The sequence below is a fragment of the Capra hircus genome, chromosome 10 (genome assembly GCF_001704415.2).
Source record: "Capra hircus breed San Clemente chromosome 10, ASM170441v1, whole genome shotgun sequence".
Taxonomy (NCBI): domain Eukaryota; kingdom Metazoa; phylum Chordata; class Mammalia; order Artiodactyla; family Bovidae; genus Capra; species Capra hircus.
In genome coordinates this window covers 23567917-23581273 of record NC_030817.1, presented here as the reverse complement: position 1 = coordinate 23581273, position 13357 = coordinate 23567917, and the positions used below count along the sequence as shown (strand labels likewise).

The window sequence follows — 13357 nt, the reverse complement described above, 5'->3', positions numbered from 1 at the left end:
TGTCTCACTCTTTGCAGCCCTATGGACTATAGCCAGCCAGGTTCCTCTGTCCATGGGACTTCTCAGGCAAGAATACTGGAGTGGGTTGCCATTTCCTCCTCCAGAGGATCTTCCTGACCCAGGGATGGAACCCACTTCTCTTAGGTCATCTACACTGGCAGGCAGGTTCTTTACCACTCGTGTCGCCTTGGAAGCCCAGAACTGATCTAGGGCGTATTGTTTTCTTTTTCTCTTCTAAGCTTTTATTTAAAAGATAAATGCATAGATAGTAAGATTTCATTAGTAAGGCTATCTGCTCCTTCCTATTTTTTTTTTTAAATAAAACCATGGTATTATTCATATTAGTGAAGGAAAGTATCAGCTATGTCTTCATTGCTGACTCTTGTCCCCATCAGAGACCATAGTCACAAGCCTCAGGGCTGTTCTGCAAGTAGAGGTTGAAGAAACCTTGAAAGGTCTTCACGTCAGTGAGGAGAGATGATACTGTGGGATCCTTCTTCATGGCTGCCATCCACAGCTTAAGAGCTGGAGTGTGGTCTACATGCTCATTCAACTCCAGAGCTTCCAGCCGTTCAAACCAGGGCCAGATGAGGTAATCAATCATAAAAAGAGAATTGCCACCAAAGAAGGTTGTCTTTTTACCAGTCAGAACCTCCTCTAGCTTGGTGATTTCTTTATGCAATTCTTCTTTTAAGCCAGAGCAGTCTTCCTTATTTTGTGTTCTAAGAATCCTCGATATCAAAGGTGGTACCTTAGAAAAGGACTCAAAGACCATCTTTTGGCAAGCTTTCTCAGAGGGGTTGCCTGGCAACAGCTTCTTCTCTGGATATGCTTCATCCAGGTACTCACAAGTGATGGCAGATTCACAGATCAATTGACCCTGACTGGTTTCCAGAACCGGCACCAGGCCTGAGGGATTCTTCTTGAAGAACCACTCAGGCTTATTTTTCAGATTTATGTTGATAACTTCATGCCGGATACCCTTCGTGGTCAGGACCAGGCGAGTGCTCTAGGCATACAGGCAGAACCTCATGCTGTAGACACTGATCAGGCCCTCAGGGATGGGCCCGGGGGGCGCGCTTCCCTTGCCCAGGCTCCTAGCTGATCCTCCGGACATCTCGCTGTACAGATAAAGCTGGCGCCAGGGTTTGCAGGAGAATTAAAAAGTCTATCGCCTCGCCTTCCCTCTTTCCCTCGCTCCCTTCCCATCAGACCAAACCCGCGCAGAAGCCCTCTGGGCGGCCCTACCCCGCACACTGCTACATTCCCCACTCTTTGCCTCCTTCCTATTATTTAAGGAAATTATTTGCAAATATAGGCTTGCAAGAGTTCAGTTACCTATAGTTGTGTAACAATCCACCCACACATAAAGATTAAATAGCACTTATTCTATAACGTTCACGAATTGTGGGTCAGAAATTCAGGCAGGGTTCAGTTACGTGATTCTGCCTCTCCATGTAGAGCTGACTGTGATTACCCAAAGAGGAAATCAGATGATGTCTGGGTTGATCTAGAGGGTCCAAGAAGGCTTCTCCTCACACGTCTTGAATCTCAGGAAGGATAACAAGAAGCTGAACTCAGCTGTACCACTCTCCCTCTCCACATAGTCTCAGGGCCTCTCCATGGTCTTTCCAGCGGGCTTGTTTGACTTCTTCCATAATTACAGAACTTGAGGAATGATATTGAAGAGACAGAAAATCTCTTCTCATCTGGGCTTGGAAACTGGCACATTTCTCTGTAGTCTGTTGGTCACAGAAGTCACACAGCAGTCACGTGGAGCCCACCAAGATTCAAGGGGAGAAGGGGCACATTGACCTACATCTCCATAGTTAAGAGACCGAAAGAATGTATGCCAATTTTTTTTTTCTTTTCCATTATGGTTTGTTACAGGATATTGAATATAGTTCTCTGTGCTATACAACAGAACCTTGTTGCTTATCTATTCCCTATAAAAACATTTGTATCTGCTAATCCCAAACTCCCAGTCCAATCCTCCCCTGCCTATCCTCCCCCCTTGGCAACCACAATGTATGCCATCTTTAAACTGTGTTCTTGCTAGGAATCTAGATGAATATTTTATAAGTGAAATTATTCTTTGGTATTTCTGTGAAATTTACTGAAGTTTTTATCATTTAAAATATGTGTGAGGCCAGGACAACCCTGGTGGTCCACTGGCAAAGAATCCACCTGCCAATGCACGGGACTCAGGTTTGATCACTGGTCTGGGAAGATTCCACATCCTGCAGGGCAACTAAGCCCATGGCCCATAGCTGCTGAAGCCCCCACGCCTAGAGCCCAGTCCTCCCCATCCAGAGAAGGCACCGCATTGAGAAACCAGGGGTAGTTGCAAGGAAGAACAGCCCCTGCTACTGACAACTAAAAAAAACCCACCCACAGCAACAAACATGCAACACAACCAAAAATTAATTAATTTTAAAAACTCTAAAAAAATGATTAAATTTTGTAATATGTTATTGAATTCTTTTCTTGTAACTGACTTTTTGTTTTCACTTTTGCACCTAATATTTATTCAATTGTGTCCGACTCTGCGATCCCGTGGACTGTAGCCCACCAGGTTCCTCAGTCCATGGAATTTTCCAGGCAAGAGTACTGGAGTGGGTTGCCACTTCCTTCTCCAGCGGATCTTCCCAACCCAGGGATTGAACCCGGGTCTCCTGCACTGCAGGCAGATGCTTTACCGTCTGAGCCACCAGGGAAGATCTTAATATTTACTCGTAGTACTGTATTCTATTTTTTTCTGGTTACAAGTTTAATGAAGTCCGAAAGGCTTGCATGATGGCACTGAGAGTTAGGGAGGTCCAGGCTTTCCCTTGCACCTCAGTAGAAACAATATGGTGTCCAGGTACCCTGGCCAGGCTTAGCACATGGGGTTCGCTGGCAGAGAAAGAATCTGATCGCTTGAGGACTTCCTGCGTGGAGTCCATTATGACACTGCCATCGCGGTGGGTCAGTACAGAGGAAGCAACTGACCAGTGTCTGTCCACCTGTCATGCGGATGCCCAGTCTTGTTTAGTGTCACCCCCAGCTGCTGCCTTGCATGTACAGCTGGGGGGTCCTCGAGGAGCACGCTGCACTGAGCTCCTCTGTTAGCAGCATGGTTGGTCCAGCTCCAGCCATTTGTCCCGCAACCGCCTCCACACCCTTCAGCTTCCTCCAACCTCCTCCAGGCCCTTCAGCTTCCTAAGAACCTTTCAGGTACTGTGGTCTCATACTACTATGTTCTTTTTCTTTAAAAGAGTCCTGTACATTGAGTAGACATCAAGCCCTCCAACGTCGCCATCCACTTCTGATGTTTTATTTCGTTAGCTAGAGTAACTGTGAGTATTCTTTATATTCTGTGCTATAGGTTTTGGTTTATCCCAAATAGATTATAGTCAAGCATTTTTAAGTAGTCTAGGTCAGGAATCTCCAACCTCCAGGATCTAATGCCTGATTATCTGAGGTGGAGTTGATATAATAATAATAGAAATAAAGTGCACAATAAATGTAATGTGTTTGAACCATCCCCAAACCATCCTGCCCTCACACACCCCAGTCCATGAAAAATTGTCTTCCACAATACCAGTCCCTGGTGCCAAAAAGGTTGGGGACCTCTGGTCTAGGAGGCATTTGTTTTCTGTATCTCTCCTTGTCCTGGTATTGTGTGACTGTGACTCTGCTGGTGGCTGTGGGTACTCAAGTTGGCAGAGAGTCTGGACAGCTGAGTCTCTTCCTCCTTGAGGTCTCACAGTGCAGATCTAAGGCCTGGGCTTTGGGGTCCTCTTTTATTTAAAATTTTACCCAAGACTTAACTGCAAAACCCTCTTAGTTTCTTTTCTGCATCCCATCGCATTTCAGTCTCTAGTGCCCAGTGCATTCCCTTTTTAATTGTTCTCTATAGAGATGACTCACAGTTCACTTCTATTAGAACCAAAATCTTCACAATGTTCACAAAGCTGCAAAGAATTAATCTAGAATATTTTAGAATTTCATAACCAGAAAGAGATTACTATAAATTCAGTCATAGTTACCACTATTGATTGGGTGTCTGCATCATGCAAATCTTGGTTCTAGGTGCTGGGAAAAAAGAAAAAGGAAGACCCTGTTTCTGTCCTTGAGTTGTGGAGACAAGAATTTGCCTAACTAAGCTACAAGCCTATGGTTCCCTTCAAAGTGTTTTTGTCCCTCAGTCACGTCTGACTCTTTGCAACGCCGTGAACTGTAGCCTGCCAGGCTCTTCTGTCCACAGGATTTCCCAGCCAGGAATACTGGAGTGGGTAACCATTCCCTTCTCCAGGGGATCTTCCCAACCAGGGATAGAACCTGGGTCTCATGCATTGCAGGCAGATGAAGCCATTAGTTCAGTTCAGTTCAGTCACTCAGTCGTGTCCGACTTTGCGACCCCATGAATCACAGCACGCCAGGCCTCCCTGTCCATCACCAACTCCCGGAGTTCACTCAGACTCACGTCCATCGAGTCAGTGATGCCATCCAGCCATTGCATCCTCTGTTGTCCCCTTCTCCTCCTGCCCCCAATCCCTCCCAGCATCAGAGTCTTTTCCAATGTGTCAACTCTTCGCATGAGGTGGCCAAAGTACTGGAGTTTCAACTTTAGTATCATTCCTTCCAAAGAAATCCCAGGGTTGATCTCCTTCAGAATGGACTCATTGGATCTCCTTGCAGTCCAAGGGACTCTCAAGAGTCTTCTCCAACACCACAGTTCAAAAGCATCAATTCTTTGTCACTCAGCCTTCTTCATAGTCCAACTCTCACATCCATACATGACCACTGGAAAAACCATAGCCTTGATTAGATGGACCTTAGTCGGCAAAGTAATGTCTCTGCCTTTGAATATGCTGTCTAGGTTGGTCATAACTTTCCTTCCAAGGAGTAAGCGTCTTTTTATTTCATGGTTGCAATCACCATCTGCAGTGATTTTGGAGCCCCCAAAAATAAAGTCTGACACTGTTTCTACTGTTTCTCCATCTATTTCCCATGGAGTGATGGGACCGGATGCCATGATCGTCGTTTTCTGAATGTTGAGCTTTAAGCCAACTTTTCACTCTCCTCTTTTACTTTCATCAAGAGGCTTTTTAGCTCCTCTTCACTTTCTGCCATAAGGGTGGTGTCATCTGCATATCTGAGGTTATTGATATTTCTCCCAGCAATCTTGATTCCAGCCTGTGTTTCTTCCAGTCCAGCGTTTCTCATGATGTACTCTGCATATAAGTTAAATAAGCAGGGTGACAATATACAGCCTTGACGTACTCCTTTTCCTATTTGGAACCAGTCTGCTGTTCCATGTCCTACGTATGGGAACAAAAGAAGGAGATGATGATTAGGGAAGGTGAATGCTTCAGGGAAGAGATGATATTTAAATTAAACCTTAAAGATAGTAAAACTTCTTCAGCTGAAGAAAATTCCCATCACTAAATAGTAGAGCAATTGTTTTCCTCTCATTGCATTTTGTTCTATACTTCTCAATATTGTACCATTATCATCTTTTTTTAAGATATGAAAAAAGAAAAAAGTATAACACAACATTGTAAATTGTTCAACTAATACTTCAATTTTTTAAAAAAGCATAAATATGGCAATGTTTTCCAACTTTTTATTCTGAAATGTTTCGTGTTGATTCTCCATGACAAAAGGTGTGTGTGTTTTCAACATTTTAATGTGAACAAATGTGAACATTCATAAAAGCTTAAAGAATTTTACAGTGAACATCCACATGTCCATCACCTAGATTGTACATTAACAATTTATTATGCTTGTTTTTCCACAAAAATATAACAATAAAATAATAATAAATAATAAAATGTCTTCCTTCTATCCATCATCTGTCGTATTATACTAATGCACTTCAAAGTAAATTGCAGACATAAACATATTTCCCATTTAAAAACTCCAGATGGGGATTTCCCTGGTGGTACAGTGGATGGGAATCTGCCTGCCAATCAATGCAGGGGACATGGGTTCGATCCCTAATCTGGGAAGACCCCACATACCACGGAGCAATTAAGCCCATGTCCCACAACTACTGAGCCCATGTGCTCTTGAGCCCATGCTCCACAAGAGAAGCCACCGCAGTAGGAAGCCTGTGCACCGCAATGAAGAGTAGCCCCCAGTTGCTGCAACTAGAGAAAACCTGCACGTAGCAACAAAGCTCTAGTGCCACCCAAAAAAAAAAAGAGTAAAATTTAAAAAGTTCAGATGTATGTCATAAACTAGAATTTAATAGTTGTCTATAGTTTTTTCTTTTGATGCAAAATTTACATATAGTGAAATGCACAAATCTTAAGTGTGTATTCACTGAGTTTCAACAAATGCATAGATCCATGTAATCCAAACCCTCTCAAGATACAGAACATTCCCATCACCCTGGAAAGTTTCCTCATGAGGAGTGCACAGATCCCAGCCCTAGTAGACTAATAGAGTCATCAGAGGTATTCAGAATTAAGCTTTAATAGAATAGAATATGTGCATCCTCAGTCATGTACCACTCTTTGTGACACCGTGGACGCTAGCCCACCAAGCTCTTCTATCCATGGGATTTTCCAGGCAAGAATATTGGAGTGGGTTGCCATTTCCTATTTCAGAGGATCTTCCCAATCCAGGGATGGAACCCAAGTCTCTTACATCCCCTGCATTGTCTGTCAGGCAGATTCTTTATCACTAGCACCAACTGGGATGCCCACAGAATTCAGCTGGGAGAAGGTGAAAGGGTTAGGAGATAGCTAGCACCTCTAGCTCCTGGAAAGGTACTAATAACTGACCAGGGATAAACAGGTTAATCTGGTTAAACTCCAGCTGAGTGAAAGGCCTAGGATATGAAGCAAAACGTTACTGTGCTCTAATCCTTTTTATTACCACACATACTGAAGTTGTATCATCCTGTTATCCTGAAGGCTCTACCTCTTGGAGAGCAGTGGCTCTCAAATGGGATAGTTTTGCCCTTCAGTAGATATCAAAGACTGGAGATGTTGTGGTTGTCACAGGGCCAAGTAGTGCTACTGGCTTGTATGTATAGGGGTCAGGGATGCTGCTAAGTACTAAGTACTTCCTCCAAAGTACAGGGCAATCCCTCATAGGAATCTTTTGGCTCCAAAATCGGTAGTACCTGCTGTAGGTGACTAACCCATATGGGAAAAATCAATACGTATTACATACTAGCAGTAGACTTTTTTTTTTAAGAAGGATAATAAGTTTTTCATCTTTTAAAATCAAGAAAAAGGAACAATCAGTGCTTGCTTTGGCAGCACACATAGTAAAAAAAGAAAACTGAAAAAAAGGAACAATCATTATTGGATAAAACTAACCATTTTGGTAGTTCGTGGATAGGGATATTAGAGGAGGCAGCAAGTTCCTCATGACAGAAATAGAAATATCTATGCCATGCTGTATAAGCCCTTTTGGAGGGGTGGAGGCAGTTTGTGGTAGAAAGTTTGGATTTGAGACATTCTACTTCTCTGCTGAGCTTCCAGAATCTGTGATTTTTAAGTCTGGGTGAAGAGAGAGCAAGAAGGAGAAGTTTATAGTTCTTCCTCCTGCTCTAATTTGTAAGAAGTCCCTTTCAAGAGTAACCAGAGCAGGGGTAACCAGGTGGCCAGTGCAATTTGACTTCATGTGAATTGCAACCAAAAGTCAAATCATAAAGCAGCCTTCCAGCTTCCTATTATGTGATCTCTCCATAGCACACTCTTCAAGGATGGTGTTACCTTCTGATCTGTGATTTAGCAGGTGTCAGGATGAGGTGTTACAAATGATGAGTGCTTCCTCATAGCTGAATTTTAGGTGTGTTCCTGTACTGGTTCCCCTGATGTTTTCATCTCTTTATATCACATTTAAGATTAAAGTCCTTAAAAAGCAAGTGTCAGATTTTGGTGTTGACTCCAACGATGAAGTAGGTCAAGATGTTGGTTTCAATACACCTATGGGCACTTTATTATTTTTTTTTTTAACAAAGGAGGCAAAAATATACAATGGAGAAAAGACAGGCTCTTCAATAAGTGGTGCTGGGAAAACTGGATGGCTACGTGTAAAATAATGAAACCAAAACACTTTCTAACACCATACACAAAAATAAACTAAAAATGGATTAAAGATTTAAATATAAGGTCAGAAACTATAAAACTCTTAGGGGAATATATAGGCAGTACACTTTTTGACATATATCACAGCAAGATCCTCTTTGACCCACCTCCTAGAGTAATGGAAACAAAAACAAAAGTAAACAAATGGGACTTAATTAAGCTTAAAAGCTTTTGCACAGCAAAGGAAATAATAAAAGACAACAATATTAGAAGACAACCCTCAGAGTGGGAGAAAATAATTGCAAATGATGCAGTAGACAAAGGATTAACTCCAAAATACATAAGTAGCACATGTAGCTCAATACCTGAAAAACAAACAACCCAATCAAAAAAACAGGCAGAAGACCTAACCAGACATTTCTCCTAAAAAGACATATGGATGGCTAACAAACACATGAAGAGGTGCTCAACATCACTCATTACTAGAGAAACGCAAATCAAAACTACACTGAGATATCATCTCACACCAGTCAGAATGGCCATCGTTAAAAAAATCTACAAACAATAAATGCTGGAGAGGATGCGGAGAAAAGCAAACCCTCTTGCACTGCTGGAGGGAATGCAAATTGCTACAACCACTGTGGAGAACAGTGGGAGATTCCTTAAAAAACTAGGAATAGAACTACCATGTGACCCAATAATCCCACCACTGGTCAAATACCGTGAGAAAACCATAATTGAAAGAGGTGCATGTACCCCAGTGTTCGTTGCAGCACTTTCTATGATAGCTAGGACATGGAAGCAACATAGCTGTCCATCGACAGATGAATGGATACAGAAATTGTGGTATATAGACACACTGGAATATTCCTCAGCTTTAAAAAAAGAGCACATTTGAGTCAGTCCTAATGAGGTGGATGAACCTAGAGCCTATTGTGGAGAGTGAAGTCAGAAGGAGAAAAACAAATATTGCATATTAATGCATGTGTATGGATCTAGAAACATGGTACTGATGAATCTGTTTGCAGGACAGCAGTGAAGACGCAGACATAGAGAAGAGACCGCGGGAGGGAGGGAGAGAGTAGGGCAAACCGGAAGAGTAGCTGGGAAATATAGATGTTCAGTTCAGTGCAGTCGCTCAGTCGTGTCCGATTCTTTGTGACCCCATGAATCGCAGCACGCCAGGCCTCCCTGTCCATCACCAACTCCCGGAATTCACTCAGATTCACGCTCATCAAGGCAGTGATGCCATCCAGCCATCTCATCCTCTGTGTCCCCTTCTCCTCCTGCCCCGAGTCCCTCCCAGCATCAGAGTCTTTTCCAATGAGTCAACTCTTCGCATGAGGTGGCCAAAGTACTGGAGTTTCAGCTTTAGCATCATTCCTTCCAAAGAAATCCCAGGGCTGGTCTCCTTCAGAATGGACTGGTTGTTACCATATGTAAAATAGATAGCTGGTGGGAGTTTTCTGTTGTGACACAGGGAACTCAATCCAGTGCTCTGTAACAACCTAGATGGGTGGGATGGGGTGGGAGATGGGAAGGAGGTTCAAGAGGAAAAGGGCACGTGTACACCTATGGCTGATTCATGTTGACATATGGCAGAAACCAGCACAATATTGTAAAGCAATTATCCTCCAATACAAAAAATTTTTTAAATGTTTTTGCATATACAGAAACACATGTTTAAGAATATCTCCACACAGTTTTGAGAAATAGCCTTGTTTTGTGATATTGCAATGGTTACTTTAACAAAAATAAACAATTTGTTTCAAAGTGACCTGGGTCTTTTTGCTCAAAACTTTAGTTTTTAATAAGCCATGGCTTATAAGTTCACAAGGTGCAAAAAGGGTACATTCAGTGAAAAGCCTCCTATTTCTGCCCCCTGTCCTCTTAGAATCAACCATTGTTAACTACTTCTTATCTTTTCTGAGATGGTCTATGTATATCAGATAAATATGTCCATATATTCTTTTTTAAACAAACGGTAACATATTATAAACACTCTTCTGCTCCTTGACTTTTTACCCTATGTTCTCAAAGATTGTTTCATGTCCCTATGTTAAAAAAATTGTTCTTTGTTACAGCTGGACATTTAGAAGGGTTTTCAAACTTTTGCTATTAAACACAGTGCTGCAATGACAATCTTACAAAAACAAGAACGTGGGATGTCTAGGTCAACAGGTAAGAGTTTTCATTAATTAGATGTTTCTACACTTCTCTTTGTAACAATAAACTCTCAGTAGTATTTCATCATTATTTATTCATACTCTCAACCAGTGGATCATATCATAATCTTTTTGATCTTTCCCAAACTGATAAGTGAAAAGTGGCTCCCAGTGCAATTTTAATTTGCTTTCTCTTATTATGAGTGAGGTTAAAGAACCACTCGTATTTATTTTTTTGTAAACTGTTATTTTAATTGAGTTTTTATTTTTTTCTTAGTGATTTTAAAGAGTTTTTTATATGCTAAATAAATGCTTATCTGCAATGCATGTATTTCCTATCTTAGTTTTAATCACTTTAAAATCATTTAAAAATTTGTTCAGTGGTTTTTCTTAATACTATAATGGTTTTGTTTTTCACATTTATATCTTTGATCTATTTGGAATTTTTGTGTAAAGAATAAGATAAGAATCAAGATTACTTTTTCCCAACTGTATACCTAGGTATTATACTTTATTAAATCTGCCCCACCCCACCCCCGATTTGAAATGGTGTTTTATCATCATATTTCCATACGTATTGGGGTCTGTTTCTTGGCTTTCCATTTGGTTCTGTTGGTTTGTCTGACCATTTACCTGCTTACCTACCTGTCACACCATTTTTAGGGCTTCCCTGCTGGCTCAGATGGTAAAGTATCTGCCCGCAATCTGGGAGACCTTGGTTCGATCCCTGGGTCGGGAAGATCCCCTGGAAAAGGATATGGTAACCCATTCCAGTACTCTTGCCTGGAAAATTCCATGGACAGAGGAGCCTGGTAGGCTATAGTCCATGGAGTCGCAAAGAGTCAGATACAACTGAGCAACTTCACTTTCACCACACCATTTAAGTTGGTATAGTTTTAACATAGTTTAACATTTGGTAGATGGGGGAGCCTGGTGGGCTGCCATCTATGGGGTCGCACAGAGTCAGACATGACTGAAGCGACTCAGCAGCAGCAGCAGCAGCAGCAGAGTTAATCAATCACCTGGTGACGGTCTTTGAATTGCAATATTTAACATGTTTTCAGCCAATTATTTGTGTCTTTTCATAATTCTAGATGTCTTATCTTCCTTCTAACATCTTATCTGTGCTGCTCCAGAGCACAATATACTGTACTTTAGGGCTCTCTGCCTCCCAGACAAACTTAAGATAAATTGCATATCATCTCCACAGGGACAGGGCATTTTAATTTGATTCAGTAGTGATGGGGAGCCTACAAGACTTTAGTACAAAGGTACTCAGATTTGAGGTTCCTAGATGCACTTTCCCTCTCCTGGTATGGCATTGTGTCTGTCTCACTAGTTGACCCTAGCTCTGATTACATGGGGGTAAGGAGGACTCAAATAAAACACCAACAGATCTTGTTTTCACATAAAATCTATGGTGTTGCAGACCCAGTATCAGCAGGTATTGAAGAAAAGGACTCTGTCCAATCAACAGGACCATGTGGGCCCAACAGACATCCATCTCAAGGAGACAGACATTGAGAAGCACCAACAGAAAGTTCCCCTCAGGGGCTTCAGGGACTTCGCACTATTTGAAACTGCCATTGCTGCAGTGAACTGAAGCCAGTGTAGGAGAAGTGGGAATGAATGGGAGAGGCAACCTGGGAGTTAAGGAGGATTTGCCTTGGGAGTGATCCAGCTACTCCTTGTTCTGTTCATCGGTTCTTGGGATTCGCAAGGGGCGGGAGTGGCTCTGAGAAATGCTCAGTGAGTGTGTGTTCAGTAAATGGATGAATCGTTGAGTGAGGGAGGGAGCAACTGCCTGCCGCAGAAGTCTTTTTTCATCACTCATGTCTTTTAGGAGCCTCCTCTATCTGTGCCGGAGGGAGCGGATCTGGGGCATAACTCTTGGAGTCCTGTCCAGGAGAGGAATGCTGAGTAAGCAGAGGCTGTGACCCCTTCACGTTCCCCTCCCATCCCCTCACACAGCTCCAGAGGACTCGAGAGTTTCTGCCAGCTTTGTTTCTTATGTTTCCCCTCATCTTTAATAGCATTCCACTGAAACATCCCCTGCATTCATTACCTCTTGCTCTTCTTCACTAATCCCTTGAATAAAGCAAGTAAAATAGCAAAGGAGACAGAAATCAATACAGTTAATGACAACAGCCAGCTCCTACACACAACCAAATGTGTTAGTTTCTGTCTCAAGTTTTCTATTTAAATACTTTAAAAGGTAGGTGTATAGTTTATCATGCCCATTATGCAAGTGAGGAAACTGAATTAACAGAGAGGTTTAGTAACTTACCCAAGGTCACTGCTCTGGTAAACAGGTCAGCTGAGATTTGAACCAGAATGTTCACTCCAGAGACCATGCCCTGACATACTATACCTTTTCTTTCGCATGTGTAAGTGTGGGTTAACTTCACTGAAATAGAACAGAAACACAGTCAAGGGCTTCCATGGTGGGCCAGTGGCTAAGAATCTGCCTTGCAATGTAGGGGACACTGGTTTGATCCCTGGTCCAGGAGGATCCCACACGCTGTGGAGCAACTAAGCCTGTGGGCCACAACCGCTGAGTTCATGAGCCACAGCTACTGAAGCCCCATGTGCCTAGAGCCTGTGTTCCGCAACAAGAAAAGCCACAGCCATGAGAAGCTCATGCACCACAGTGAAGACTCAAGTACAGTAAAAAATAAATTAAAAAATTACAAAACCCACCAAGTGCACAGATCAAGTGCATGACTCAGTGAATTTTCACAAAGTGAGCACACCTGTGTAACAGCAGCCACCTCCAAGAACAGAACAGCACCCCTGACCAGAAGATCCTAACACGCTCCACCCCAATCTCTACCCTTTTCCCATCAAGGGAAACCACTCTCCTGAATTCTTTCATCGTTCTGGGGGTTTCTTTCTTGTCTATTTTAATCACACTGTATTTCAAGCATCATGGGGTCTATTGCTAAAGTTAAAACTATTCTATTTTGCAGGTGTGCGGCTGGGGGTGGTTGAGAGAATACACAGCCTAGATAAGAGAAATAATTGAGGATGGGGAAGTTAGGGGGCTGTTCTCCATCTGCCCTCATTCTCTTTGCCAATGTGAGGCTCTGCTCTTTTCTCTGTCCTCCTCCCCCAGGACTACATCTCCCAGCAGGCTGTGCTCTGACAGCTCTCGGATTT

The 13357-nt window shown here is 42.5% G+C and overlaps 1 pseudogene across 1 annotated transcript; it reads right to left on the bottom strand.

Annotated features, from left to right (window-relative positions):
* Window positions 383–1117, bottom strand: LOC102172727 (annotated as a pseudogene). Its single transcript, XR_001296214.2, has one exon. The product of XR_001296214.2 is annotated as a glutathione S-transferase omega-1 pseudogene (transcript).